This window comes from Cupressus sempervirens, chromosome 9 (assembly GCF_028749045.1).
Source record: "Cupressus sempervirens isolate cs-2001-9-10 chromosome 9, ASM2874904v1, whole genome shotgun sequence".
Classification (NCBI taxonomy): Eukaryota; Viridiplantae; Streptophyta; class Pinopsida; order Cupressales; family Cupressaceae; genus Cupressus; species Cupressus sempervirens.
The window spans coordinates 387,893,889-387,921,586 of NC_143126.1; the positions used below are offsets into that span (position 1 = coordinate 387,893,889).

At 34.4% G+C, this 27,698-nt stretch overlaps 1 pseudogene; it reads left to right on the plus strand.

Annotated features, from left to right (window-relative positions):
• The first annotated feature begins 1,419 nt into the window (after nucleotides 1–1,419).
• LOC149538894 (sugar transport protein MST4 pseudogene) overlaps nucleotides 1,420–27,698 on the plus strand; it is a 72,893-nt pseudogene continuing 46,614 nt past the window's right edge.

Below are 27,698 nucleotides of genomic sequence, written 5' to 3' on the forward strand. Positions count from 1 at the left end.
TTTGAGGAGGGTTATTACAGTGGTATTAGAGCGGTTTCCTGCCATCCTGTGGAGGTCTTATTGGGAATTTGGATTAGCCAGATAGAGAGAAAAATGTTTGACAAAATGAATGCCAGTCTAGATTAGGGAAAGGAAAGATTCTTACAGTTATTAGACACCTTAGCACAGGGACAACGATCAGCAGAGCAGAGAGCACAGGAATAGAGTCAAAGATTTGAGCTTATGATGTAGATGATGGCTCGTCAAATAGGGTTGAATGCTAACGTAGGTGGAAGAAATAATCAAAATGGTAATAATCAGAATGGTAACAATCAGAATGGGAATAATCAGGATGGAACACATAATGGAGGTGAACAAGTTGGGAACAATTTTAGTCATGCACCCCAGCAAGCTAGGACAGTAAGTTCAAGGCCCATGATTCCCACATTTCCTCCTAGAGCTCCAGAGAAGCCCATACCAGAGCCCTAGATCACTGATATTCAGGACTAGCTGAGGAGAGATTGGGAAGCCAGAGGTCTAGATTTTACTGCTGCAATTACCTTTAGGGAGTATATAGATGTGTGTATGAAGCATATGCCTCGTGGACATGACAAGAACCAAAGCTATGAGCTACGAAAGAAAGTAGGGAAACTTCAATTACCACATTATAATGGCTCGAGGAAGTCTACAACAAGAGCTTGGGTTCAAAGGCTTGACACATACTTTCAAATGAACCCTATGCCTGAGGAATAAGCTATTAAGTATGCAGCAGTTCACTTGGATGGGTTAGCACACGAGTGGTGGCATCATGGTATGGTCACTATGGGTCATGTACACATTACCTCATATGTAGAGTTTAAGGAGAGACTAATTGAACATTTTGATAGGCCTAAGGATCGTACCTTCCCTATGATAGGAAAAAACTTGTATGAGGAGTTTAACAGACATGCTGATTTGATACAGGGAGACATTAGCATATCTTCAAGTAATGGTTTATTTGCATCATCTTCACAGGTAGAAGGGGTTACAGACGTTGTGCAGGTTGAGCCAGAAGGTGATATCATAGGCACACCAGATTGTGCGATTGACACAAATAGTGATTCTAGTAAAGTTGAGCTGGATGAAGTTACAACAATTGAGGATACTGTCATGTTTGAGGATAGTACAGTTGATCAGAAAGTGAGCATTCAAGACTTTGCAGAAAGTGAGTATCAGGCACAGTTGGATGCTTCTTCACATGAGATAGAGGCTAGTAGCTCTTTACTTGGTTTGGCACGCCAACTGAAGATAAGGGACAAGAATATTGTCACAGCTTTATCTCATCATGATAGGATACATGGATTGATTGAGAATCACATTTGGATGATTCAACTGCAGTAGAGACAGAAAAGAGTCACAACAGGTTCTTCTTGTGATGACTTAAAGCAGATCAAGGAAGGCATGGAGGCAATGAAGTTGGCTCTCCAAGATTCTAAGAGACATGTGGACGAGTGCTATCTCGAGGTGAGTTCAGTTCGGGAGTTAGTGCATATAGCAGGGACTCAGTTTCCTTTTATAGTCGAGTCACATATTGATGATGATATAAGTACGTCTAGCATTCACACTCCAGATTTAGAGACTGTAGACACGTGTGTGAAGTCAGTTGGTATTGTTCACATTACTTAGGTGAGAAGTTTACTTGAATTTCCAGTTGGTTTTCGTTCATGGATTAGATGTTGGGATCCTTATCTTAGTACTTGGGATCATTTTGATCAGAGATATTTATCATTCTTTGGTAGTAGTATTTGTTGCACCATCATGGATTTGATTAGTAGCTTGCTAGGTGTAGTTCTCATCCATGTCAGCAGCTTGTTTGATGCTGGAATTAGTTTTTACACACTTTTGTTGGGCATTGTTCATGTATCTAATCGACCATTCTTGTTGGAATGGGTTGATGATCTCTCAGATATGAAAAAGTTTACAGAAGAGTCCCAGGATCTGATTATTACAGATGACACCCAAGGGGATGTTGTGGATAGTTTTGAGGACTTAGTCTCCTCAACAGTTTCCTTTGATACGAAGGTTTATGTTGATGCCTCAGTCACTCCATTTGATGATACAAGTTTAGCAGTTGGACTACAAAATTTGGATGGCAGTATTACAGATGATAGCCATTTTGAGGTTACTCCTTTGGATAGCGTACCAAGGGTAGAGTATAGGAGTTTGACCAGTCAACACAATCATGTGTCTAGTCAGTTGAGAGTTTGCGAGTGAGACATTGCTATTGCGTGCGAACATTTTGATGCTGCTCGCCAATTGTTAGCAATTTATGGATGGGGTTCTCCTACTAGTGATGAGCAGGGAGGCAGTTATCTTTCCTTGACAGAGATCCACTCTTTAGGGGAGGTTATTCAAATTTTGAGATAGAATTATATGCAATTGGTAGCTGACAAAGATTATCTTATGGAGTGGGGGAGTACAGCATATGAAGCATTATTAGCCAAGGAAGATGAGGTGAGTGAGCTTACTCAGTAGCTCGAGATGACTTATGAGATTCTTGAGAGTACACAGCTGGCTTTCGAGGAGTCGCAATTTCATTTGGCTAAGGTGACCATGGAGTTAGAGTGACTGCAGTCTTTACCAGATTCTATACAGTCACAAGCTGTGGTGTCTGGTGATCCGTGGATGTCCATGGTCGAGATTATCAAAGACAGTGGAGATGGGAATGCATCCATCCTTGATACTAACAATTGCATATCGGGTTCATTCCCACTAGAGTCAGGATTAGTTGAGTTGGGTGTTGCAGCAGATTGTTGTGGTATACTTGACATGGTGGTGGCCTCTAGTACTGATGGCACGGAGACTAGAGATTTTGTATCAAAGATCATGTGTGATATTGGTGAGCTGGTAGTTGGCATGGTTCCTGCTAGTAATACTACTCCCTTGGTGATGTCTTCGGAGGTAGTAGTCAATTCCAACATGGTTAATGATCAATTACAGTCTGAGCCACTAACTAAGATTGGCGCATTCTATCGGCATTACACTGTGAGGTATGCTCATCAATTTACCTTTGATGACCATGTTGATGAGATGATGATACAGAGATGTACTTTGGTTCCTAGTGCTTCTCATCAGTTATGGGATGATTTGACACCTTGGGATCAGAGTTCTGATGGGCATGACATGGCGATAGGTTTTGTGGTTGACAGCTTGATAATACATGTTTTAGAGCAGGAGTTTGGGAGTGATGCTTCAACAGTTGTTGTTATTGATTCTACACCTTTGGCTATGACATCTCCTGAATTAACTGGTGATCAATCACAATGGGTTGTATCACTTGTTCATGGTGAGCTATTGACTGAGGTTGGTTCTTTTTATCAGTATTATACTGCAGGGTATGGACATCAGTTAGCATTTGATCCTTGTGTTGAGTAGTTGATGGTAGGAAAATTTGGTTTGGGTTCCATTTCTTGCTGTTTATCTTGTGATGTCTTTTCACCACCAACGGTGCAGGGGAGTTATGGTTATGAGATAGTGGTCGGTGATCTGCAGAGTTGTGTTGACTGTAGGAGTTGTACAGTGTGTGGATTCTCCATACTTGGTATAGTTTCATTCAGGAGCATTCACCATTATTGTAGAGTTGGATTATACATTTCATATAGGCTCATGGGATGTGTTGATGGTATTTACTATGTTGGCAGTTTCAGTTATCTACTCTACTTGGGTTCTGATATTTCGAGAGCTTTTTTCTCATGGGTTCTTGACTTTGGAGTTTGGGTGAGTTGTATTCGCCAATTTGATTATGGATTCCTCTTGGTTAATTTTCAGAGGTTGTTGCAGGAGCCTATGTTGACTGACAGTAGTATAGTTCATGACTACATTTGGGATCCAGTTGGATTGATTGGGTTGTTGTTCGACCATTGCTTGGGGACAAGCAATTTTGGGAAGGGCAAACTGTAATGTCCCCTTTTTTAGCATTCATAGCATGATGTTTTTGTTAGCCTATTTCCCCATGGTCCCGTAGGCTAACCAGGACATTAAAGGGACTTAGAGGCCATTTGGCCTAGATAGTTTCAGTTGCAGGTCTTTCTAAGGGGTTTTGAAGCAACTTTGGGCATACTTACTATTTATAGTAAGTCATCTTAGATATGGCCGGACATCCAATGGCAGAGGTATGTCGATGGTAATTGTTTAAAATCAACAAGAAGACTTGTTTATCATTGATAAGATTTGTTATGCATTGATAAAGCTATTTTATAAAGTTAAATTTAAATATTTAACTTTATTAATGCATAGACTATAGTTTGTGGGAAATATTTAAATTAAAAGAGTCCCTTTTATTTTATAACACATTGGAGACATAAATTACATAAAGGGAGTTATCTTTTATCCCACATTGAGAAAATGAAAGATGGAGCTCTTGTGAGAACACTATAAAAGAAATGGAAGAGATTCTTTTTAGCATGCTTGGAAATATCAAAGAAATTGGGAAATTTTTTAGAGATTATGTCTCAATAGTTTGGAGGATGAAATCCCTTCAAGCTGGAAATCTTGACACAATTGAAAGATATGGTCTTCAGATTCAACATAGTAGCAGTCCAAAAAAGTGAACTGAAAAAGTAGGCTGAAAAAGTGGGTACAAAAAAGCAGTCCGAAAAAAGCAAAACCGAAAAAGCAGACTGAAAAAGTGGGTACGAAAAAGCAATCTGAAAAAGCAGAACCGAAAAAAGTAGGCCGAAAAAGAAATTCAAAAAAAGAAAAGCAGAAGGGGCAGCATAGAAGGAAATTATTACAGCCATCTACAACCAGGTTCTTTTGTTAGTATTGTTTTTTAGGGTGTTATAAGCTTTCAGCTGTAAGTCTGCATTATACCAACATTATCATTTTGTAATCCATGTAAATACCAAAGCCTTGGCCATATTTCATGAGCATTGTAATTTTCATTGCAATTAAGAAGATAATAGTTGCTGGTGTCATTTAAGCAATTTAATATCATTATTTATCAGCTAGTTAGTTTGCATACCAACTATTTGTAAAAATGCCAGTTGGTTGTAGGTGTTCATTTCTCATGCTTAGATCATATATATGCACTAAATATTGTCAAAATTAGTATCACACTCATGTTAGGTCATTGTGTAGTCCATTGTAGTCTTCTAGCACAAGATTCTCATTGATGCAAATTGAACAAAAAGTCATTTGAAGCTAGCTGAAATAATATATCAGTCATACGTCCCTTGCATGTGAATTGTTTGATGAAATTCCTTGAGCTTTCATCAGCATTTTTGAGACCAAATTTGAGGAGGGTTATTACAACTTCACAAGGCATTTCTCACTTACCAATATCTTATACTCATCTTTGATCCATGAAACATGATAGGGTTTAGGATGCTTCAACCTCTACAATCAAAAATTTGTAACCAAATCTTCTAATGCCAAATTTATAGAACTTCCACTATCAATGATCACCTTGCAACATTTTCCAGCCATCTTACATCTTGTCTTAAAAATACTTCTCCTTAAAACAAGTTCCTCATCACTTCCCTTATTACATAAGGTTCTTCTCACCATCAAATTTTTTCTAGCCTCAAGTCCACTTGGTGAACTCTCATCATCTCCTTGAATGACCAAATTTTTTTTAGCTTTCCCTCTTTCAGAGGATCTACATTCTAAAGATATATGTCCCTCTTTACCACATTTGAAACAATTACCATGAAAACCACCTCTAGAATAAGAATTGCCTCTTCCTTGGTAAGAATTAGTACCTCCTTAGTAAAAATTACAACCTTTCCATTCATTCTTTCCTTTTTCATCATTCTTCCATTCAAATTTTCCCTTATCTTGTATAAAATAATTAGATCTACCACCTTCACCATAAGATCCACCTCTACCTCTCTGGAATCTACCATCTCTACCTCTTTGTCTTTGTTCATGCTTCTTTTTCAAGATCTCCTCAGCCTTCAAGGCATATTGGTATGCTTCTTCCACACTTTCAAACATCACAAAACCTATTTCATCTTGAATTTCAGATCTCAATCTATTTATGTATGTTGCATTTTTTTCAACATCATCATCCACATGTCTAGATTTGATGTCCAACCTATAGAATTCCTCAGTATACTCCACACTCATGTCTCTTTGCCTCAAATTTTTGCATCTTTCTCAACAAGCTAACTTGGTAATTAGCAAGAAGAAATTTTTGCTTCACTTTGTTTACTGTCTTTGGCCAAGTCTTGATATTTTCCTTTCCTCTCGTTTGTATATCAGTTTGTAAATGCTCCCACCATAATGAGGGATGACCCTTTAACCTTGTAACAAAAATTTTCACCATCCTATTATCAGGAGTGTTTTCATACTCAAAGAAATTCTCCATATTAGAGGTCCAATCCAACATAACATTGGTGTCCAATTTTTCATCATAAGGAACAACTTCTACAATAGCCTTTGAATGTGCCCTATACAATACTCTCAACAATCAATTTTCATCTTGGTCTTCTTCAAGTTCTAGATTAGGGTTTGGTGCTACTGCTTCATCATCACTTACATCATCAAGATGTGCTCCTCTCCTTTGGGTAGTCTCTATAGCATCTAATCTAGCTGTAATTTGTCTCAATGTATCCAATATTGTATTATCAACATTTCCTCTACCTCGAACCATCTTTACAAATCAGGTTCCTACAAGATCATAACCCTCTACAACTTATAGGTCAAATACATAGATCTGCAACCCTACAACCCAATACACTTAGGGTTCTACATGATCTAATCAGCATAAGGATGAACCTCAAGCTCTAATACCACCTAACATAGGGAGGAGTGAATAACTAGGGCCAAAGGCACACCCAACTATCTAATCCACCTTGCAAGAGTTAACACAATAGAAACACAAGACAAAGAACAGTAGCCAAAGGAGGAAAAAGAGAAAACACTTTTATCAATTCACCAAATAATCAACATACATGCCTAGTTGTAAGGCCTTTTGGGTTATGACTAGAAACAAAATACAATAAAATCCACAATCTAGCTTCAAATTCAGATTTCTAGACACATATGCCTTCAACTTTTACATCATGTAAGTTCTTTTCTAAAACTTAATCCTAGACCTCCTTAAATACTTATGTGGCCACAAGTTGGGCTATCACAAAATTAAACCCTACATTAAATGCATGCATAGCCACAAGCTAACGCACATCAAATATTAACTACCAAAATCGATTAAATGCATAAAAGGTCAGCCCAAACTGGAATGAGACACAGTCAACTTGGTCAAAGAAGGACCAAGACAAATTTTGTCACTCAACACAACAAGAACACTCAACACCAATAGTAACACTTGGCAGCAACAGACTCACTCGGCACATAAAAGAACACCTAGTCAACACTAGATTGCTACAATAACTTAGCATCCACTAGAGCTATCCTAAATTGAAATCAACTAGAGCTATAGTAAGTTGGCATCTACTAGAGCTATAGTAACTCAACATCCACTAAACAACTCAGTAGCAACAAAAAATTGGAAACCATCAGTACTTGGCTCCAACATGTAGAATGAACAAAGATGAGAAGGATAATAAGGAAACCTTAGGATGCTCTTGCATCACATAGGGAATGGAAAAGAGGCCATTTCTTGGAAAGATTCATGGGAGAGACTACCTACTCTAGATTCTAGTGATCTTCCCCTCAATATTAAAATTATGCTTGCAAACTTATGCGGTAAAAAGGTTACAGACTATAAATTGAATGTTTAGGATGAGTAGAAATGGAAAAAAATAGAAGATACAAACCTCATAGCTTAAGAAAAATCTTTATATTCTAAATTTATAAACCAAGATTAGCCAAATATATTGATAGATAAGACAGACTGATTTGGGGTGCATCTAAGATAGGGTCCTACAACATAAAGAAAGGTTATAAATTAATTATTAATTCCAAAAATTAGGACCCGATTGCTCTTCCATTAGACCTTTGTTTGGAATCCAATATTCCTACCAAAGGTAGGAATTTTATCTATAGATAGATTTATAAAATGGGCTTTGAAGGTCTAACCAGATGCCCCTATGTAAAAAGGCCTTATAAACAATAGATCACCTATTGTTCTAATGTTACCTCACAAAGGAATGTTGGCAGTGACTAACTCATAAAGTTAGCTAGTTTTCAAACTTCCCCAAAACCTTGTGGGAAATCCTTTAATGCTAGCCAAGGAGAGGCCAATCTAAGATGAACTATGGAAGATATCCCCTACAATCCTCGTATGGGAGGTTTGGAAAGAGAGAAACAAAATAATATTTAAAATTGAAGAAATGAATGTGAAATCTATCCAAAATAAAATTGAAACTAGAATTATAGAAGTTATAAATAATAATCTTAGAAATTTAATCAAAGAACAAGGTACTTTCTCATACTTAGATGCAAAAATGTAGAAGAATTGGAAAAATCTTATAAATCCACCATTAACATATAAGAAAGCTAGTAAGAAAGTGAGAGAATTTTGTGAATGGGAGCCTCCACTAGAGGAATGGGAAAAGATTAATTTTGATGGGCTCTTTAGAGGTAATCCTAGTCAAGTTCGTATTGGATGTAATATTTATTATAGCTTTGGATCTTATATCGTATCAAAAGCTCAATACATTGGGGTTAACTCTAACAATGTTGTAGAATTAGAAGCATTGATAAAAGGTTTAAAACTAGGATTAGAGCTCAAAATTCCCAAAATTGTGATAAAAGGTGACTCTCAAACTCCCAAGCTATAGTGGTGGGAAATGTTGAAGGTTTGCTTGCTCCGTTCTTTCCTATTAGTGGTTGGTTGAATGGAGACATTGTAACCTTTTTATTTTATTTAATATAATACAAAGACTTAGACCTTTTACCGAGCAAAGAAGACAATGTAAATTAATTAAATAATGAAGTGGTAAAATTTAAATGATAAAATAAATTATTTATGTTAAGTAAAATACTAATAAAAATAATAAAATATGACATATTATTAATCAAATGTTTTCAAAAGGGCATGACCCTTGGGATTACCATTTATATAAAGGTGAAGAAATCTCACTTATTAGATATAGATTCAGACTAAAATAAATTTGGATAAGTAGAGATTAAAAATTGGATAAAGTTCAATTTGGGACATTACACAAATAGTCAAGCAAGATTTGCAAGGTGTGAAATTGTGACAAAAAATTAGAACCCTAAAAACTGAGGTGAAAATACAATAAGTAGGCATGAAAAATCCTAGGGTCATTTAGAAGATAGAATCATGAGATAAGAGAGGTCAACCTTCCAAGAACATGTAGCTGACCACCCCAAAACATCCTTAGACCAAGTAGAATTGATGTGAAAATTAGAATTTATACAAAATTGCCTCATAAATCCCTCAAATGATGCAAAACTAATGAGTTCATAAGAAGAAGAGAAATCAACCAAAAAATGAATGCAAAAATCAAACACTAAAAGACTACTAGACCTAAAGGTCACTGAATTGGTATGGAACCCAAAAGTAGGCCTCAAGAAACTCCCGTAACTACCTAAAAATTGAAAAAACCTCTCTCATAGTCTGTTATAACTGACATAGAAAAAACCTTTGAGTATTACGCATGTACAAGAAAACAAAAATAGCTTCCAAGATCATAAAAATTCACTGTGATAGACTACTAAAACTAATAGAAAATAATATTCCCCTCCCCCCAAGTTGTAAGAATCATACCTGATAGAAAATAATAGCCACCCATGGTTATTTGGATGCATGAAAATGTTAAAAGTGTAATGCCCCACACAGAGATCCTTGGAACAAGGATAAATAAAAGCCAAGATATTTATTTTTAAAACAAGTATGGATGTACATGACATACAACATACAAGGATCAAAAGATCATAATGAAAGACTTAACTCACAATCCCATCAACCAATGAATCTGCACACACCACTACCAAACTAACACACTCAAACTAAAGACAAAACCTAAAGATGACAATAGAACACAAAATCTCAGATCTATCAAAGCATGGAAATACAATCAATCAAAAAGGGTACTCAAATCACCAAATTGAGTTCCCCAAAAAATAGTAGAGGTGCCCCCTATTTTCCATGTGAGGAAATACAACAAACAGTCTCATGCAAGGAAGTGCCCCTTCGTGTGAGGAAGTACAACAAGCTACACAAGAAACTAGCCTCTTGCACAAAGAATTGCCTAGCCCAGTGGCCCAAAACCACTACATTATTGTCAAGGTTCATGTGAAGAAGTACCAAGAACTACGTGAAGAAATGCAAGCCTGCATGTAAGAAAACACCAAGTCTCATGCAGGAGAGTGTACAATCCTGTATAGGAGAGAGTACAATATTCTGAGAGTATTTATGAAAGAAAGAAAGGAAAACATAAAATGATAAGATAGAAAGATAATTTCCTTCACACTAGAGAGTACTGGATCCACAAGTAGAGGCTTGAACAATCGAACACAAGAGCAAAAACATAGAAACTACATCTAATCATCTAAAACATAGCGGCAAAGGAAAAGTATTGAAAACAACATCACTATGAACAAACATAACAAAACTCATGCATGGTTCCTCCCAACCATAATAGCATCATAAGACCTCAAAGGCCCTAGCTATCCCCCACGTATAACATCCCAAATTGCCAACTAGATAGTCAGAGCTATCTTATGAGGATGTCACTACTAAAACATAATAACATCATAAGAATAGGAAATTTAACGTTCTAAACCAATAAGCAATAGATACTTGAACTAAATAAATCACATGATCTAATTATATGTTAATCATCATAATATAGGAATGTGTCAAATAAACTAACAGCATCTAAAACATGATATCCAAGAATTCCAGTGAAAGCATAAATTACAAGAAAACATACTCTAGAAACCTAAAATACTAAGTAAAACATCAAGCAATAGTTTCACTAGAACAATAGACCATCTCTATACATTTGTCTCCCAGCAGTGGTATAGGTAGCTATGCCTCCCAAACATGGGAAACCTCTAGGTCCACTCCCATTGTACTAATGGAGCAAATGATCCAACCACAAATACACATAAAATAAACATCCATGGCTAACAAAAACTAAACAATAAGATGACTGAAACCACGATCATGAGACAATACAAGTACAATAGGTCCTAGTTAGACACTCAATGGGTTACTATGAAGGGACTCACCTAGAAGGGAAATAGCTTGACATCAAGTAGCCCAAGCTAGTGTGGTGCTAAATCAAATTCCCAATGGAACACTTCACACACTGTGTCCTCAAACTTAATCAGGTGCTCGCACATTTTATTATCTTAAGTTTTATTACCACCCAATATTTTACTTAGTTATCACTTAATTAAGCCTTCTATCTGTCAACCTAGGCATCATCATTAGGGATGTAGTAGAAGTCCCTCCATGAAGCTACCCTACCCTACCCATACTCATCCAACGATGAGCACCTGTAGGCATGCATATTTCCAAACCAACCCCAAAGTGTCATGCCCAAACTACGAGGTAAAGACACAATTTTTTTTTTTTTTTAAATAATTAGAACGCTCTAAGTTGATAAGTTTACGTTCAAAGTTAAAAGTAAAGGTTCTCTATTTTTTAACTTAAGTTTATAAACTCTTGAGGATGAATACATCGTGAAGATTTTGAAACTTTTGTTATTAGATTGATATCGATCATTAGATTCGTTATTACATTTCTTATACAATCATTATATTTAAATTTATTGAAAACCATCTAAATGAATACGGGTCAATTAAATTGAATATTTAAATCAAGAACTAATTAAGGTAGAAGTCACATTACGAGTTTTATTTAAATCACTTTATTCAAATCTTGAGTCTTATTTAAATCCATGAACAGTTTTTTAATTTTAAATCAACATTCCTAATTAAATAATAAATTTAAAACTTAAATTCCACTTAACATTAAAGCAAACAATTTAACCTTTCTTATTAGTCTCACATAAATTTACAACTAATATTAATTTACAACTTTTTAACTAATAACTCAATAAGCCATTTTCAAAATACCACTTAAACAATATTAATAAATCTAATTTTAAAACTAACTAAAATAAATAACTAAATATTATCTAGCAACAATTCATATCTAAAAATTAAATACTGATAAATAAACTAATATAAATAAATAATTAAATAACTTATACTAACTTAAATTATAATATAACATCTAACTAACTAAAACTTTAATAAAATAAAATAACATAAAAAAAAAATCCTAACCTAAATTAACATAACATAACATAAACTAACTTATACTAACCTAATCTAACCTATACTAACCCTTCCCCATACTTCCCCCCTACACCCTACCTAACCTAGGCTGAGCGCTTCCCAAGTGCTGGCCAAGGATAGCGCTCTGCCCAAGCTTGATACCATGCGCAGACCCCATCTAATAAAGGTGAAGATAATAAAGGTGAAGACCAAAACAAGCAAGGGGGGTTAAGGTCTTAACAATATTATTTCCCCTTTTCACATTGCAAGTCAGATTTAGGGTTATGTGAATTTCATGGAGGGGACAGGGTGACGTCACCCTCATAATCAATTTGACTTTGAAAAAAAACTTTGTAATAAAACCCTTTCAAAAATGCATTTTCAGAAGTGACGCCCAAGGGGGAGATGGGTAAGAATTAAACACATAAAGTTTTATAGGTAAGAAAAGATATTTAGGATATTTAGCTTAGTTATAACTTTTTTTTTTTTTTTTTAATATATATTTCGCTATTGTTTTTTTTCATTTTAAATATAATTTTCAATAAAGAAAAAAGGATAATAAGAGAATCTTTTAGATTCTCTGTTACCAAAAAGGTAACAATTCTATTTCTCATACAAAATACAGAGAGTTTTTACTCTCTTGAAACATTTATTTTTTTCAAAAAATTTCTAAGTATAGATTTACAAGGTCATGTATATATATTTTTTTCCAAGAGTATATTATTTGAATGGATTAAAAACATGGAATTTATAATTGTGTCACAATAAAACATGATTAATTGATCTCCTAAACAAAATTAAAATTGAAATATACCAACCATATCCATTTTTCTTTTCTTAACATAATTTTCATATTTAACATATAAGGAAAACTTGAAAATTTTGCTTAATTAAGCCATCAACATTTCATCCTATTTTTGATGTGCATCCATAGAATTGAAAATTACAATTAAATCTCATGATAAGCAATATTACTCAGTCACCATTTTTATTGGCAAACCTGATTCAAAGGCTCAGCCGGGAAAGAACTAGGAAGAAAACCCGACATTGTTGCCATTACAATAGGGTTTTGAAATAAAAATTACATAGGATTCCAATTCCAAATTTACAACAATCAAATAAATTTCCTTCAAGTCCCTTATCAAGGGATCAACATCATTTTCTGCAACACATTTCTAAGAACCGTGGAGGGAACGAAATCTGATCAGGAGTCAAACAAGCATGACCAAGAGACAAAATCAAACATGCATATTCATACTAGGTTCTCACAATAGGATTCACAATGAATCAACACTAGGGAAAGGTGGATTTTCTTGATAGGAGACGTCAACCACAATACCATAACATAGCCCTTTCGAGGCTAAAATCTTAGGAACTTTCTTTGTTCCACAAATGCCCTTTCGAGGCCAATAATACAAGGATTTTCATTCCTTCACTTCTTCAAATTTTACAATTTCAAACATGGTATGTGATGACAAGTAGGGGCCCATAACACCCTACCCTCTTTCCCTCTTCTCATCATGAGAAGCGATTCTACACTATCAGGGTCCAACTTAAAAAGACCTTTCCTGAAATGGTCACTTATGCCCTATCCAAGGGTGAGTAATACCAAAACACCCAACAAGAAAACTTTAAAATTCAACATAAACATGAAAAGAAAACATTCAAGAAACATGGTTGCAATCCTTCCCAACATACCCAACATACATACAAGCATCCAAATAACAACACCATAGCATAAGCATGAAACAAGCATGAAAGTCTGAACAAGGGAGATGAAGAACTCCTACCTTCACAAAGTGGTAATGGCAAATGAATAATTTGAGTAGAGCTTTTCCCTTTCTTCCTTCAATCTTCTAAGTCTCCTCCCTAAAAGTAGAGATTGGGTAACCCCCTAAACTACTCCAAGAAGGGCGTCTAACTAAGCCTCAAACTTAACCACTAAAAAAAATAATAACTTCTCCTACCCACCTACAAATCTAGAAGTTCCTAACTCAACCCATACTATGGTTAACCACTAAGTGGAGGTGGTGTGAGGCAACTCATGGTAGCCATAGTCAATTTTCGCACAAAGGCAAAAAGAGACTTTTTGAGTGATCTCAAAAGTCAATAAAAAGGGCTTAGGGGTTGAAAAAGACCCCCAACCCATACCCATACCCTTTGGGCATAAATATTTCATGTTTTAAAGTCTTGGGAATAGATTTGGAACCAAACAAAAGCTAGGAAATAATTAGGACCATCTAAGAACTCTAAAAATGCAAATTAAGCACTAATCCAGATTAAGGGTGACTAAACTCAATTAAGAACCAAATTAGAAAAAAGACACTAACTTAATCCGACTTAGGTCCAAAGGTTACATAGCTAATCCTAACTAGCACACTGAAGAGCATAAACAATTTCACGAATGTCAAGTGACACTAAAAGAACACAGTTACGAAACATTAACATTTACTGATTACGGAAAGATACATTCATACATCTCACAATACAATTAAGTTACGAACAACAAGGTTTCCATGAATGGCACATAGGGATCAATTTCATTCCTTCGTTGAGTTTCTCGGCTAAAATATCCTGCACACTCATTGCACACATCAGTAGCCCCATAAAATCATATGGACATATATTCAAAGCTTATTTGGATCGTTACATAAATCAAAACATGAATGTATTAGGATCTCAATTCTTATTAGGACATCTAAACCATAAAACATTATTTCATATCCATTCTAATCTCCTACAACAATTTTAATAGAGAGATACATATTTAATAAGTACATGCGAGGAGGGACCTTACACAAAGATATAACTCAACCACATTACCACCAAGAGTTTGGGTCTCGTAAGTCACCTAATAAATGTACACACATGTGCTTGTGAGTGGGCACACCACCATCACAAATATCAAAACACAAGGGCTGGATGAGAACACAAGAAAAATAATGCTCAACCAAAAACAAGCTCAAGAGAACAAATTCTACTTGAATTCCAAAGAACAATAAAACCATACATCATAAATTCACTCAATCGACCTTAATTCAGGAATATGTATTCTACATGAATTCAAATGATGCATCAAGACCCAACATCATGAACTCACTCAACTGGCTTCAATCCAAAATAATATATTCTACATGAATCCTAGTGTCCATGAAATAATAACAAGGGTCCAAAAGAAATAATAACACCAGGTATAAAATCACTCAACCAAACACAATGCCAAGAGTGTGGATGTGTCACACATCTCAAAGAAAACATAAAGATGGAACAATGGTCTAACTGACATCCTACAGATGATCCAAGTCCACAACTAACATTATGCCAAAAAAACTTGAGAAAATTTGGCAATATGGAAATCAAGGTAAAAACCCAAAAATTTGAAAACTTTAAAAATAAAACCCATTTGGTCTTGGGGTACAAAAACAATGAAAATAAAATAAAATTTAGGTTTAGACACCATATGTAAAAATGATCAGCATAACAATGTGAAACCCCAAACCCTCATCTCAAAAAAAGGAAAAATATTCATACCTATCGAATTAGGTAGAACTAGCAATAAAAAATGGAGGGGACCACTAGTTCTCAGCCTTCTAACATACATCTACTAGAAATAGAAACAAAAATAGAGCTGAAATACAAAAAAGGAGAGCCCTACCTAATAGCCAAAAAGGGTAGAAATAGGAATCAACATAATAAAATAAATAACTTGTAGAAGCTGTTGAAAGTCATGACAAAACAAGGTCTCCCCGAGCTAGATCCAATGAGACCAATTTCACAAAGATCCCATGCCCATAGCTCCCATAATGAATAGAACAATAATTCCTCATGAAGAGAATTTTGGGTTTTACTCTCAAACTTTCTAATTCAAAAGTGAGAAGTCTAGAATAAAATTCATTTTTGGATACCTATTCACTTTTTGAGTGAATAATCAATTAAGGTAAATAACTAGGTAACCTAGTTAGACCCTAAAACAACCCAAACAAAAACAAGCTATTCCAATTAATTGGAATTCATCTATGGAAAGCTGCCTAGAATTAAAATTAATTAAAATAAAGACCAAATAATCAAAAACCAAAATCATAGAATCCTTAACAATTTCATGACAATGTGAACCTCTAAATGCACAAGCATGTTCACGGGTCTAATCACATAATACAAATGAGTCCAAATTTATCAAATCATTGGAAGTTTTAATTTAAACATTTAAATAAGATACATCAACCATATAGAGATGACATTGGTAAATATGAATAGCTAAATCACTAACTCCATGTGCCACTGCTAAGAATATAAATCCAACACACTAAAAAACATGATCAAGTGCAATTGCATATGATAACATGACCGAAGAAATAAATACATCAAATACCTAATTTAACCATTTATTCAAATATATTGAAATAATCTATTTACACCACTCACATTCACATAAAGCATAACAAATAAAGAATGAAGTAAATAACCATAGCATTAAACCCACATTTAACATAATCAAATATTTTGAAATACTTTAGAATAACTAAGAGGGGGAGGGGGGTGAATCATTTATCAAAGGTCCAAATGTATAAATAAATCTTTTCACAACTTAGTGAACCAACAAAAAATTTGTCTTCATCCATGCATCCAAAAGATTATGCAATCACTTAAAAACTTGTAGGTTACTGTCAAATCAACTTGTAGAAATATAAACATGAAACATAATAGATTCATCAACACACTTGACACAATGATTTATGTAAAAACTCAATTTGGGAAAACCCACCAGTAACATGCTACTCTTTTTCACTCTTCTGAAGTGATGACCTATGAAAGGCCAACTCTATTAAAGGTTACAATACAAACTATTAAATGTGACCCTATTAAAGGATTTGAAGCACCCTATTAGGAGTGAGCTTTATTAGAGGACTTTAGACCATTCACTTGGAATGTCACCCAGTTAAAAGATTTACAAATGACTATTAGGTTAACCTTAATCCAAATGATTTACCCTAGACTGATACAATTATTAGAGAGTAACAGTAAGACTTGATCTGATAACAACTTACAACTCCATTTGTAGATTATAGATCTCTATTTTAGTCCTCCATTCTACTTGGCCTTCAGTCATTACAACTCTAATAGCTTGTTCACCCTTCAAGCATTCATACCCTTAAGCCTTCTTACTTAACATACGATTGTAGAAGCTTTTCTTAGGTCACTTGATGAAGCAAAAACCCTTGTCTCGATGTCTTCCTTAGGTTCTCACATATGAAAACCTTTGCTTCTAACTAGTCATTCCTATAAATAAGAAATTAAGATCTTTTTCCACTCATTCTCCATTTTCCAATTTAGGGTTAGGATAGATTAGGTAGGATACAATGAATCTACCCCTTATTCTATATCTCTTCTAGAAAATTCTCCTTAAATCCTCTTTGAATTTGCCTAAAAATAGTTTACCTTAAATTCTATGCCTTTAGCTCATTAATCTTATCTTCCACCTAGTTCACATAATCTAAGAAACAAACTTGTCATCTCAGATCCATCAAATTCACAATCTTTTAAATAATGCAGCCACTGGACATTATCTAGCTTCTGATGCTTAACACATACTACATTGCTTGACATCCTCTGTAAAATCACTCAGCACAAACTAAAGTTTACTAATGCTCAAGATCAAAAAAACTTTACTTGACATCCATTGTTCTACTTGGCATACACTAGAATAGAGTTTTTCTTAGCTGTAACAAATTTTCTGCTCGGCTTTCACTAACTTTGCTCGGCACCTACTATCCACTCGGTCAATCTTGGTAGACAAAATTTGTGTAACTTGTTCTTCTAAACTTAGTGTAACCAGCCTTTGTAATCTTAAGTAGATTATCAATACATCGTGTTATGACTATCTTAACTAATTCTTGTACTTCTTTACATAAGCATAACTCAACCTTTCCTCTAGATTCTATTTTTACATCTTTTGATCAAATCCTCTTCATCAATCAAATAAGAGGTAGTACTTAAATCATATAAGTAGTTATTTTACTATAAAATAGTAGGTTTGACATTAATGACAAAATAATGATTGAAATATATTGATCATACTTGTATGTTCTCAACAATCTCCCTCTTTGACATTGATGGAAAATCAAACTAATCAACCAAACTGACTAGGTTAAAATAGTAAGACAATACCAAAAGGAAAATGATTCCTTGTATTGAAATCTCTCCCTCTATCAACAACTTCCATATTTTGAATAGGTTACAAAAATCTTCCTTATAACTCCCTCAGACTTTCTTCTTGTATGGCTCTCTTACTAGGTAGATGTTAGGATTTCTCTATCTTTGTTCTCATGATTAGCAACTATCTCCCTCTAAGATCATTTTTAATTCATTCTTGTATTTCTCCCTCTTATCAATAAACCTCTCCCTCTTTGACAACAATGCCAAAGAATTGTCATTTTAACATGTAGATATAAGTTTATTTAGTTTCATCCTCCATCACCATACTTGTGTCTAATTTGGACTTTTAGCTCTTTGATTACTTTAGACAACTCTTAAAGTAAGATCCTCTACATCAATGTGTAACATATGGACATCAACTTGTTTGATGCAAGGCACTCCTCTTGTTACTTAGATAGCCTTTGATAGGGGGTATCACTACTAGTTTGCCTCTTAGATACTCATGAGCATCCTTAGGTAATGCTTTTGTGAAGATATCAACAATTTTCTCTTTAGTGTTAACATATTCAATCTTCACCTCTTTATCTTGAACTAATTCTCTCAAGTAATGATATCTGATTGAAATGTGCTTAGTCTTTGTGTGCATTACATAATTTTGTGATATATTGATAGCACTTGTATTATCACAATAAAGTGTCACTGGTTCTATGATCTCTTCATACCTTTGAGTAGCTATTTGATCCATACAATGTTTGTACAATTTACAATAGCAACAACATATTCACTTCAACAATAGATTGTGAGGTGCACTTTTGTTTCTTGCTAGTCCATGTGACCAGCCTTTTGCTTAAGAAAAATGCTCCTCCACTGGTGCTTTTTCTATCATCAATGTTTCCAACCCAATTAACATTAGTATAGGATCTTAATTAAAATTTCTCATTTTTCTTTTAATATAGACCATACTCCTCTGTTCCTTTCAGATATCTCATTATTCTCTTTATAACCATCAAATGATTCTCCCTAGGATTAGCAAAGAATCTTGTAACTATCCCTACAAATAATACAATGTCAGGTCTGCTATGTACTACATATTGTAATTCTCTAATCATAGACCTATAGAATGTTTGATTTACCTTAGCTAAATCATCATTCTTTGACAACTTGTGTCCTATCAGCATAAGTGTACTTACTAGTATGGTATCCTCCAATCCAAAAGTTTTTAGTATTTCCTTGACGTATTTAGACTGAGTGATGTATATACCATATTTCATCTGATATACTTGTGAACCCACAAAGAATTCAATCTCTCCAAACATGGACATTTCAAATTCTTACTTCATTTGATTTGCAAAATCCTTACATAAAACATTTTGACCTCCAAATATGATATCATCAATAAAAAATTCAGATAATAAAATATCTTTTCCTTTCTTTGTCTTCATGTACAGATTGCTATTATCATTAGTCCTTTCAAATCCAATCTTCACAAGATAATTATGAAGTATCTCAGACCATGCTCTTAGTGCTTGTTTCAAACCATATAGAGTTTTGTGTAATCTACATACCATGTTCTTATAGTTAATATCAAGAAATCCTTTTGGCTATTCTACATAAACTTCTTCCTCTAATATGCCATTTTAGAAATGTAGATTTAACATCCATTTGATAAACTTTGAAACCTTTGTATGCAAAATAAGTAGAGTTCTTACTCCTTCCAATCTCGTAATAGGGAAAAATGTCTCTCCATAGTCAATTCCTTCCTCTTATGCATATCTCTTGCAAACTAATCTTGCTTTATTCCTTGTGACTTCACCATTTTCATCTAGCTTGTTTCTAAATAACCATTTGGTGCCAATCACATTTTTGTCTTCTAGTCTAGGAACTAGAGTCCATGTTTTGTTTTTCTCAATTTGTTCAATCTCTTCTTCCATGGCTTTACTCTAGTAAACATATTCTAAAGCATCTCTCACTGATTTGGGTTCCTTCATGCCCAACAAACATGTATCATTTCTCAATCTATTTCTTGTCATTTGTCTAGCATCTTTATCTCCAATAAGTTGTGTAGTAGGATGATGCCTTTTGACATATTTGGACAATCTTGGTTCAACTCTAGTTTCTTCAATTTGTCTTTTAACTTCAGAGTCCTTGTGCACATTTCTATCAGGTAGTTTAGCATCTCTTTCATGTACACTAATCTCAAAATGAGAATATGTATCAACTTTTTTCTATAACTTGACATCTAATTATAGCTTAATTTTTTAATGCAACTCGACATTCATAGTATGTGACTCGACAGTCACTAAAACTTACTATTGGTTTGTAGCTTAATTTGTAGAATCATCCTTAGTAGACATACCTTCATAAAAGTATACAAATGATTTGTATTCTTCTATTTCTTTCATAGGTTCAACCTCATGTACTTCTATATATTCATTGAAATTTACATTTTCACTTTCCACAACTTTGTTAGTGTTAGTATTTAAACACTTATAAGCTTTACTTCTTGTGGAATATCTTAGGAATATACCTTCTTCACTTTTTGCATCTATTTTACCATTCTTAAAGTCTTTTAAAATGTAACACTTTCTTCCAAATACCTTAAAATATTTTACATGCAGTGATTATCCATACCATAGTTCAAAAGGTGTTGAATTAATACCTTTCTTGACTTGCACATGGTTCAAGGTATAGACAACTATACTTATAGCTTCTCTCCAGTATTTCAAATCAATAATTTTCTCCATCATGAGTGTTCTAGCACAGTCCATTATAGATCTATTCCTCCTTTCAACTATTCCATCTTGTGGAGGGGTTCTCAGTGCACATGTCTATGTTTTGATTCCTCTATCATTACAGAACATCTCAAACTCATGTGATGTAAATTATCTTCCTCTGTCAAATCTTAAACACTTTAGACTTTTACCTATTTCCTTCTTGACTCTTGCTAAGTACCACTTAAACACTTGGAAAGCTTCAAATTTTTGTTTCAAAAACATAATTTTCATAATTCTAGAATAGTCATCAACAAACAACATAATGTATTTATCTCCTTTGTAGATTTGCACATCAATTGGTCGACACAAGTTAGTATGAACAATCTCTAGTATTCCTTTAAAGTTATGAGTTTTACTCTTAAAACTTGACTTAATCATGTTACCTAAGTGACATTGTTTGCACATTATATTATTAGGCTTCTTCAACTTATGCAAACCTCTAACTTTTCTCATACTGATATTGACTAGGTTATCAAAATTAACATGACATAACCTTTTGTACCACAAGCACACATCATCAAATTTTACAAATAGACAAGTAGAATCCTCTATATCAAGATAGAATAGATTAATCCTAGTTTGATTACCCTTTCCAATTAGTTTTCCATTTGTGTCATATATCTTAGCAATCTTGTTTTCAATCTCAACCTTACATCCCAAATTATTAAGTTGTGACACACCCAACATACTATAGTTCAGTCCTTCAACATATGATGCAGGAGCAGCAAGCTTGGATTTTTGTGGAGTTATGATTTTCATGGTTAGGGATGTGTTGGAGACACATTGGGGAACCTTTCCTCATGATTGCATAGAGATTGGATGGATTGAGTTGAATTTTGAGTCCTTTTTACCTTGCTACTAGAGATGCATTTTTGAGTTTCTAGGTTCTTGTTGCAGGCCATGCAACTAATTTTGTGCAATGAATGAGAGGATTTAGATTTTAGGTATTGAAGAGGGCCTAGATTAACATCTCTAGTTAAATGCATAAGTCATAATTATTTATTAGTTGGGAGATATGGCAATTCTCCTAGAGTATCAATTTTTGGTAGTTTGTGCGATAGGTTTCTATGCATGACTTTTGGGTTGGATGCACAAATATCCTTAATAAATAAGCCTTTCCACATTTCAAGTTTTTTAGATGACCTAAACTCATACATTTAGTTCAAAGAATGAGTTCTAATTCAATCAGGGCTATGAGATATCATGATTTTGATCATGTATCAATTTTTGGACATTTAATTGTTGTTGGAGGCCAACTTGTGGCTCTTCAAGTATTTAATGATTGTTTTATTTAATTTTTAATTGCTAGGCTAACATGTGACTTATTTGGGTATAATTAAGGTCTCTTTTGGAGTATTTTATTCATTCATGGAGGGATGATTCATTTATTTGGAAGAGGAGTGAGTGTGGAGAGTAGCTGAAGAGCTATTTTTCCTGACACTAGAGCCCTGAATGTGAGGCAATTTATAGTAGGATTATGATGGAGTTGTGAGTGTGCAAAAAGAGTGTCAAATTTGAGGTATTTTACACTTGGATCTTGGATAAAGTTAGAGAAAAACTAGGGCTGCATCTCAAAAACAAGGACATTGCTTGGTGGGCTTGTGAGCACAAGTTTAGATTTCCTTGGTGGTTTCTTCTTGATTGTTGTTATGTTATAGATCTAGGCTAGCTAGGATAGTGTTTGGGTTGGATCTTGAGAGATCTTACATAATTGTTATTGTAATTGCTATGTGTTTGGCCATAATCGAGAAGGCCTTATAGCCTGACACATTGCATGTAACAGTTATTTTATGAATAAATTATTGTAATTTGGTATCAGATCTTGCATTATTATTCTATTTCTACTATGTGGTTATTGTTGAGGGATTGAACATCTCCTCTAGCGATTCTCTCCTTTCCTACACTATGTTAGGTGGCATCAAAAGTTAAGGTTGTTCCTGAGCATGTAGATAGATCACCAAAGTTGAGGCAGTTTACACTAGGACTTGGGTTGGAGAAGTTGACTTGACTTGATCATGATCTGGTGGTGGATTTTATTTCTAGATTCCTAGGTCTCTTGGTTGTGAGGTGGAAAATCATGGTTCTGACTTGCAATTGTAGAGGGCTTACAAATGGATCAATGGATGCAAAGATGGAAGACTGGTCTTGTTGAGGCATGATCATAGAGAGTTTGTGGATTGCAGATCTGTAGTCCTAAACTCTTGATGTGGATTTTGATTGTTCATATGAGGTGGCAGGTTGTGATTTGACTTGCAAAAAATTCAATTTTTTCATAAAGAGCATGGGAAGGATTTTTTGCAAAGGGTTTACTAAGATCTTGGGAGATGGCTCCGAGAGGATTAGACCTTGAGATGATTGCAAATCTCTATGATGTGCTAAAAAGGAGGTTAACTAAGATATCTACTCAGGTTAAAGCTAGTTTGGCTAATCAAACTAAGAAGGTGGTTTCTCAATTTGAAACTAGTTCATCTGATCAAGATAAGGATAGGACGAGGAAGGAATTTCATGGATGTTTGTGGAGTTGGAGTCTACCAATCCAAAAGAGATTTCTTTGGCCAATTAAGAGACTTGTTCATGAGAGAAGATGGCATGACAAGGTTGAGGTGGAAGACGTTGGCTTTGTTGATCAGTTTGTGGAGTATGATACAAAACTTTTAGAGTAGCTGGAGGTTGTTGTTGAAGATATTCCTAACCTTGTTGATTCTAGGATAGACATTGGTTTTCATGATTAGTCAGTTGGGTCTAACATGGAAATCATAGAACACTTGGTCATGGATGATCCAATTGTTGTTGGTGATGAGTTGTGTGTTGTAGAGCATCTTGTTGTGAGAAATAAGATTTCTAGGGTTGTAAATTTGGTATGTGTTGATGGAGATCTACATGTTGATGTTGATGCAGAGTTTGTTGCTAGTTTGGATTCACTAGTTGCTAATGTAGATAAAGATTTGTTGATGAAACATTATGTTTAGTTTTTTCTTGGGTGTGAGCATGCTAATTTGGGTTGTTGATATGTATTTGATTCTAATTTTTTAGTAGATAAAGTGTAGATGGTTAATTTTGGATCTATTCTATTGATTTTGATGAAGTGGGAGCCTTTGGTAAAGATGAAGTTGGTTGCAGATTCTTCTCTGGGCATCAAAGTATGGGACATTCTTTCTATTTACTTGGAGAATTTGATGCAAGAGCATCAAGCTTGGATTTTGGTGGAGTTATTCTTTTCATGGTTAGGGATGTGCTAGAGACATATTGGGGAACCTTTCCTCATGATTACATAGAGATTAGATGGATTGTAAAGTTTGAGTCATTTTTACCTTGCTACTAGAGCTCCATTTTTGTGTTTCTAGGTGCCTATTGTAGGCTATCTAACTAATTTTGTGAAATGAATGAGAGAATTTTAATTTTAAAAATTGAAGAGAGCCTAGATTAATATCTCTAGTTAAAGGTTCAAGTCTTAATTCTTTATAAGTTGGGAGATATGACAATTCTACTGGAGTATCAATTTTTGGCAGTTTGTGTGATAGGTTTCTATGCATGACTTTTGGGTTAGATGCACAAATATCCTTAATTAATCAGCCTTTGTTCATTTTAAGAGTTTTATAGGACCTAAAGTTCTAACTTTATTTTGAATCATGATTTCTAATTCAATTAGGTATAGGAGATATCGCGATTTTGATTGGGTATCAATTTTTGGATATTTAATTGTTGTTGGAGGCCGAGTTGTGGCTCTTCAAGTATTTAATGTTAGTTTTATTTAATTTGTAATTGCTAGTCTAAATTGTAGCTTAGTTGGGTATAATTAAGATGTCTTTTGGAGTCTTTTATTTATTCATGGAGAGATGATTCATTCATTCGGAAGAGGAGTGAGTGTGGAGAGTAGCCGAAGAGTGAGTTTTTCCTAAGATTATGGATAGAGTGTTGAATGTGAGGTAGTTTACAGTAGGATTATGATGGAGTTGTGAGTGTATGGATGGAGTGCCAAATGTGAGGTAGTTTACACTTGGATCTTGGATAAAGTTGGAGCAAAGCTAGGGCTGCGACTAGAAAATAAGGAGATTTCTTAGTGGGCTTGCAAGCACAAGTTTAGATTTCCTTGGTGATTTATTTCAAATTGCTATTATGTTACAGATCTAAGCTAGCTGGGATAGTGTTTGGGTTAGATCTTGAGGGATCTTGCAAAACTATTATTATAATTTCTTTGTATTTGGTCATAACTGAGAAGGCCTTATAGCCTAGCACATTGCATGTAATAGGTATTTATAGAATAAATTATTGTAATTTTTTATCATATCTTTGCATTGTTATTGCATTTCCATTGTGTGGTTATTGCTGGGAGCTAGGACATCTTCTTTGGAGATTCTCTCCTTCCCTACACTGTGTCAACATAGTAAGAATTGTCAAATAAAATATTGTCTGAGTTTGATAGAACCTTTTCCTTTTATCAAACATGGTACATCATTACTAAATATTAGACTATTTCCATCATAACAATTCAATGTAATGAACCTACTTTTGTCTCCAATCATGTGATGTGAACACCCACTATCAATGATCCATCTATCATTCTTGTTCAAACAAGTCACAAGTGCAGTTGCCTCATCTTCATCAGATTGATCCTTCATTGCAACATACACCACTTCATCATCATGTTCATCATATTCATCATTTTTTTCCTCTTCAACAATGTAGCAAGACTTCTTGCCTTTGTCTTTGTAGTCCTTGCTCTCTTTATCTCTTTTACTTTTATACTTGTCGCCATCTCTATAGTTCTTCTTCTCTGGACATCTAGCAGCAATATGACCAACCTCATTGCAATTGAAACAAATGATAGGTAATTTACCTTTGAACTTTCCTTTACCTTTGTGGTATCTTCTTGCAAGTAGTGCTTCAAGCTGTTCTACATCCTCCTCATTTGTATCACTATCACTAGACACATACTTCCTCTTTTTCTTCTTCTTCTTCTCACGAGGTTCTTTTAATGATACCTTAGCTTTGAAAGAAGATTCAATAATTTTAGGTTTTTAATTATCAAAGTTAGATAGCTCGAAAGTAGTGAGTCTACCTACCAGAACTTCAAGTGATAGATCATTCCCTACTATACATATCAGTTCTTGAATTGCATAAACTCTAATAGCATATATAGGCAGTAGTGTTCTCAAAAAAATTCTTAGCATAGTATCATCATCTATTTTACTAGTAACTTCTCTTATTTCATTAACAACTTCTCTTATCCTTGCAACATATTAAGCAATATTTTCACCTTCTTCCATTCTCATATCATCAAGCTTACCTCTGAGACTTTTAGCTTTGGCTCTTAGAACATTTGCATCTCCTCCATAGATAGTGGTTAGGTCATCCCACATTTTATTTGCACTGTCAAAACCTTTGATATCATCAAATTTGGCATAGCTTAGGGCAGAGGCAATCTCCACCATTACTTAATTGTATTCTTTCTTCTTTTTTATATCCTCAGTAGTTGGGGCTCTAAAAGGATTAATATGCTTGGTGGTAATGGTAGATTGTGTTGGAAATATGACCAATCAATCAAATAAAGTGAGACATGTGGTTGTCATTTATGGCAACATTTGTTTTGCAGTTTAGTCATGATTATTTGTGAAGGAAAATTGTCTAAGTATTAGATAATGTGACAACAACATGACAAGATTTGTTGATAGTAGAATATTCTATTGGAATATTCCCTTATGTAGTTAACCCTAGATGCATGACATCATTTGATGATGCATACCAGTGCACATGTATGTACAATCAACTGAGTTCAAGTTATGGAAGAAATACTAATGTAGATACCTCACAGTGTAGAATAGAGCATGTCAACAAATTGACTTGTATGACTTGCAGAATTGTTTTGATTACTAACTCTTGTTGAGTTGACCCTAAGGATGATATGTGAGCCAACTAAGAAAGAAATTATTAATATGTTTGATATAAGTAAAGAACTTCAAAGGTGAAGATAAATATATACAAGTGAGTTTGAATGCGATATTATGATATGTGATGCAAAGTAATGTTGTGTGAGATATGATGCAAATTGATATGTGCATAGTCACTCTTTGTATGAAGAACTGATGATCAGAAAATTTGTGAAGTAGAAGAAGTGATCTAATATTGTATGTATACCTATTCTCTTGAAGAACTTATTGTATAGCTGCATTTTAGGGAAGTTGGCTCTTCTTGCACATATTTGTATATGATCTACCAACTCCTAATAGGAATGAAGAAACTCCTAATAGGGTTGAGGTTTCTAGCAAGGCCTAGTCTACTAATAGGGACTCAAGACACTATAAATTCTTCATAGACTCCTAATAGGGCAAATATCCTTAATTAAATTCTTTTATAAAGTGAATCATCTAGTGGGTTTCATCCCCTCCAGGGTTTTCCCTTGGCCAGGGTTTCCCTAGTTAACAAAATATGATGTTATGAGCTCTCTCTATGTATGGTTGTTTCTACTATTCAACATTGTTGAATTAATACTTATCCATATGGTAAAGTAATTAATAATATTCAGTTGAGGTAAAAAGATTGAAAATACAAATTCACCCCTCCTCTTAGTATTATCTATTTCTAACAATT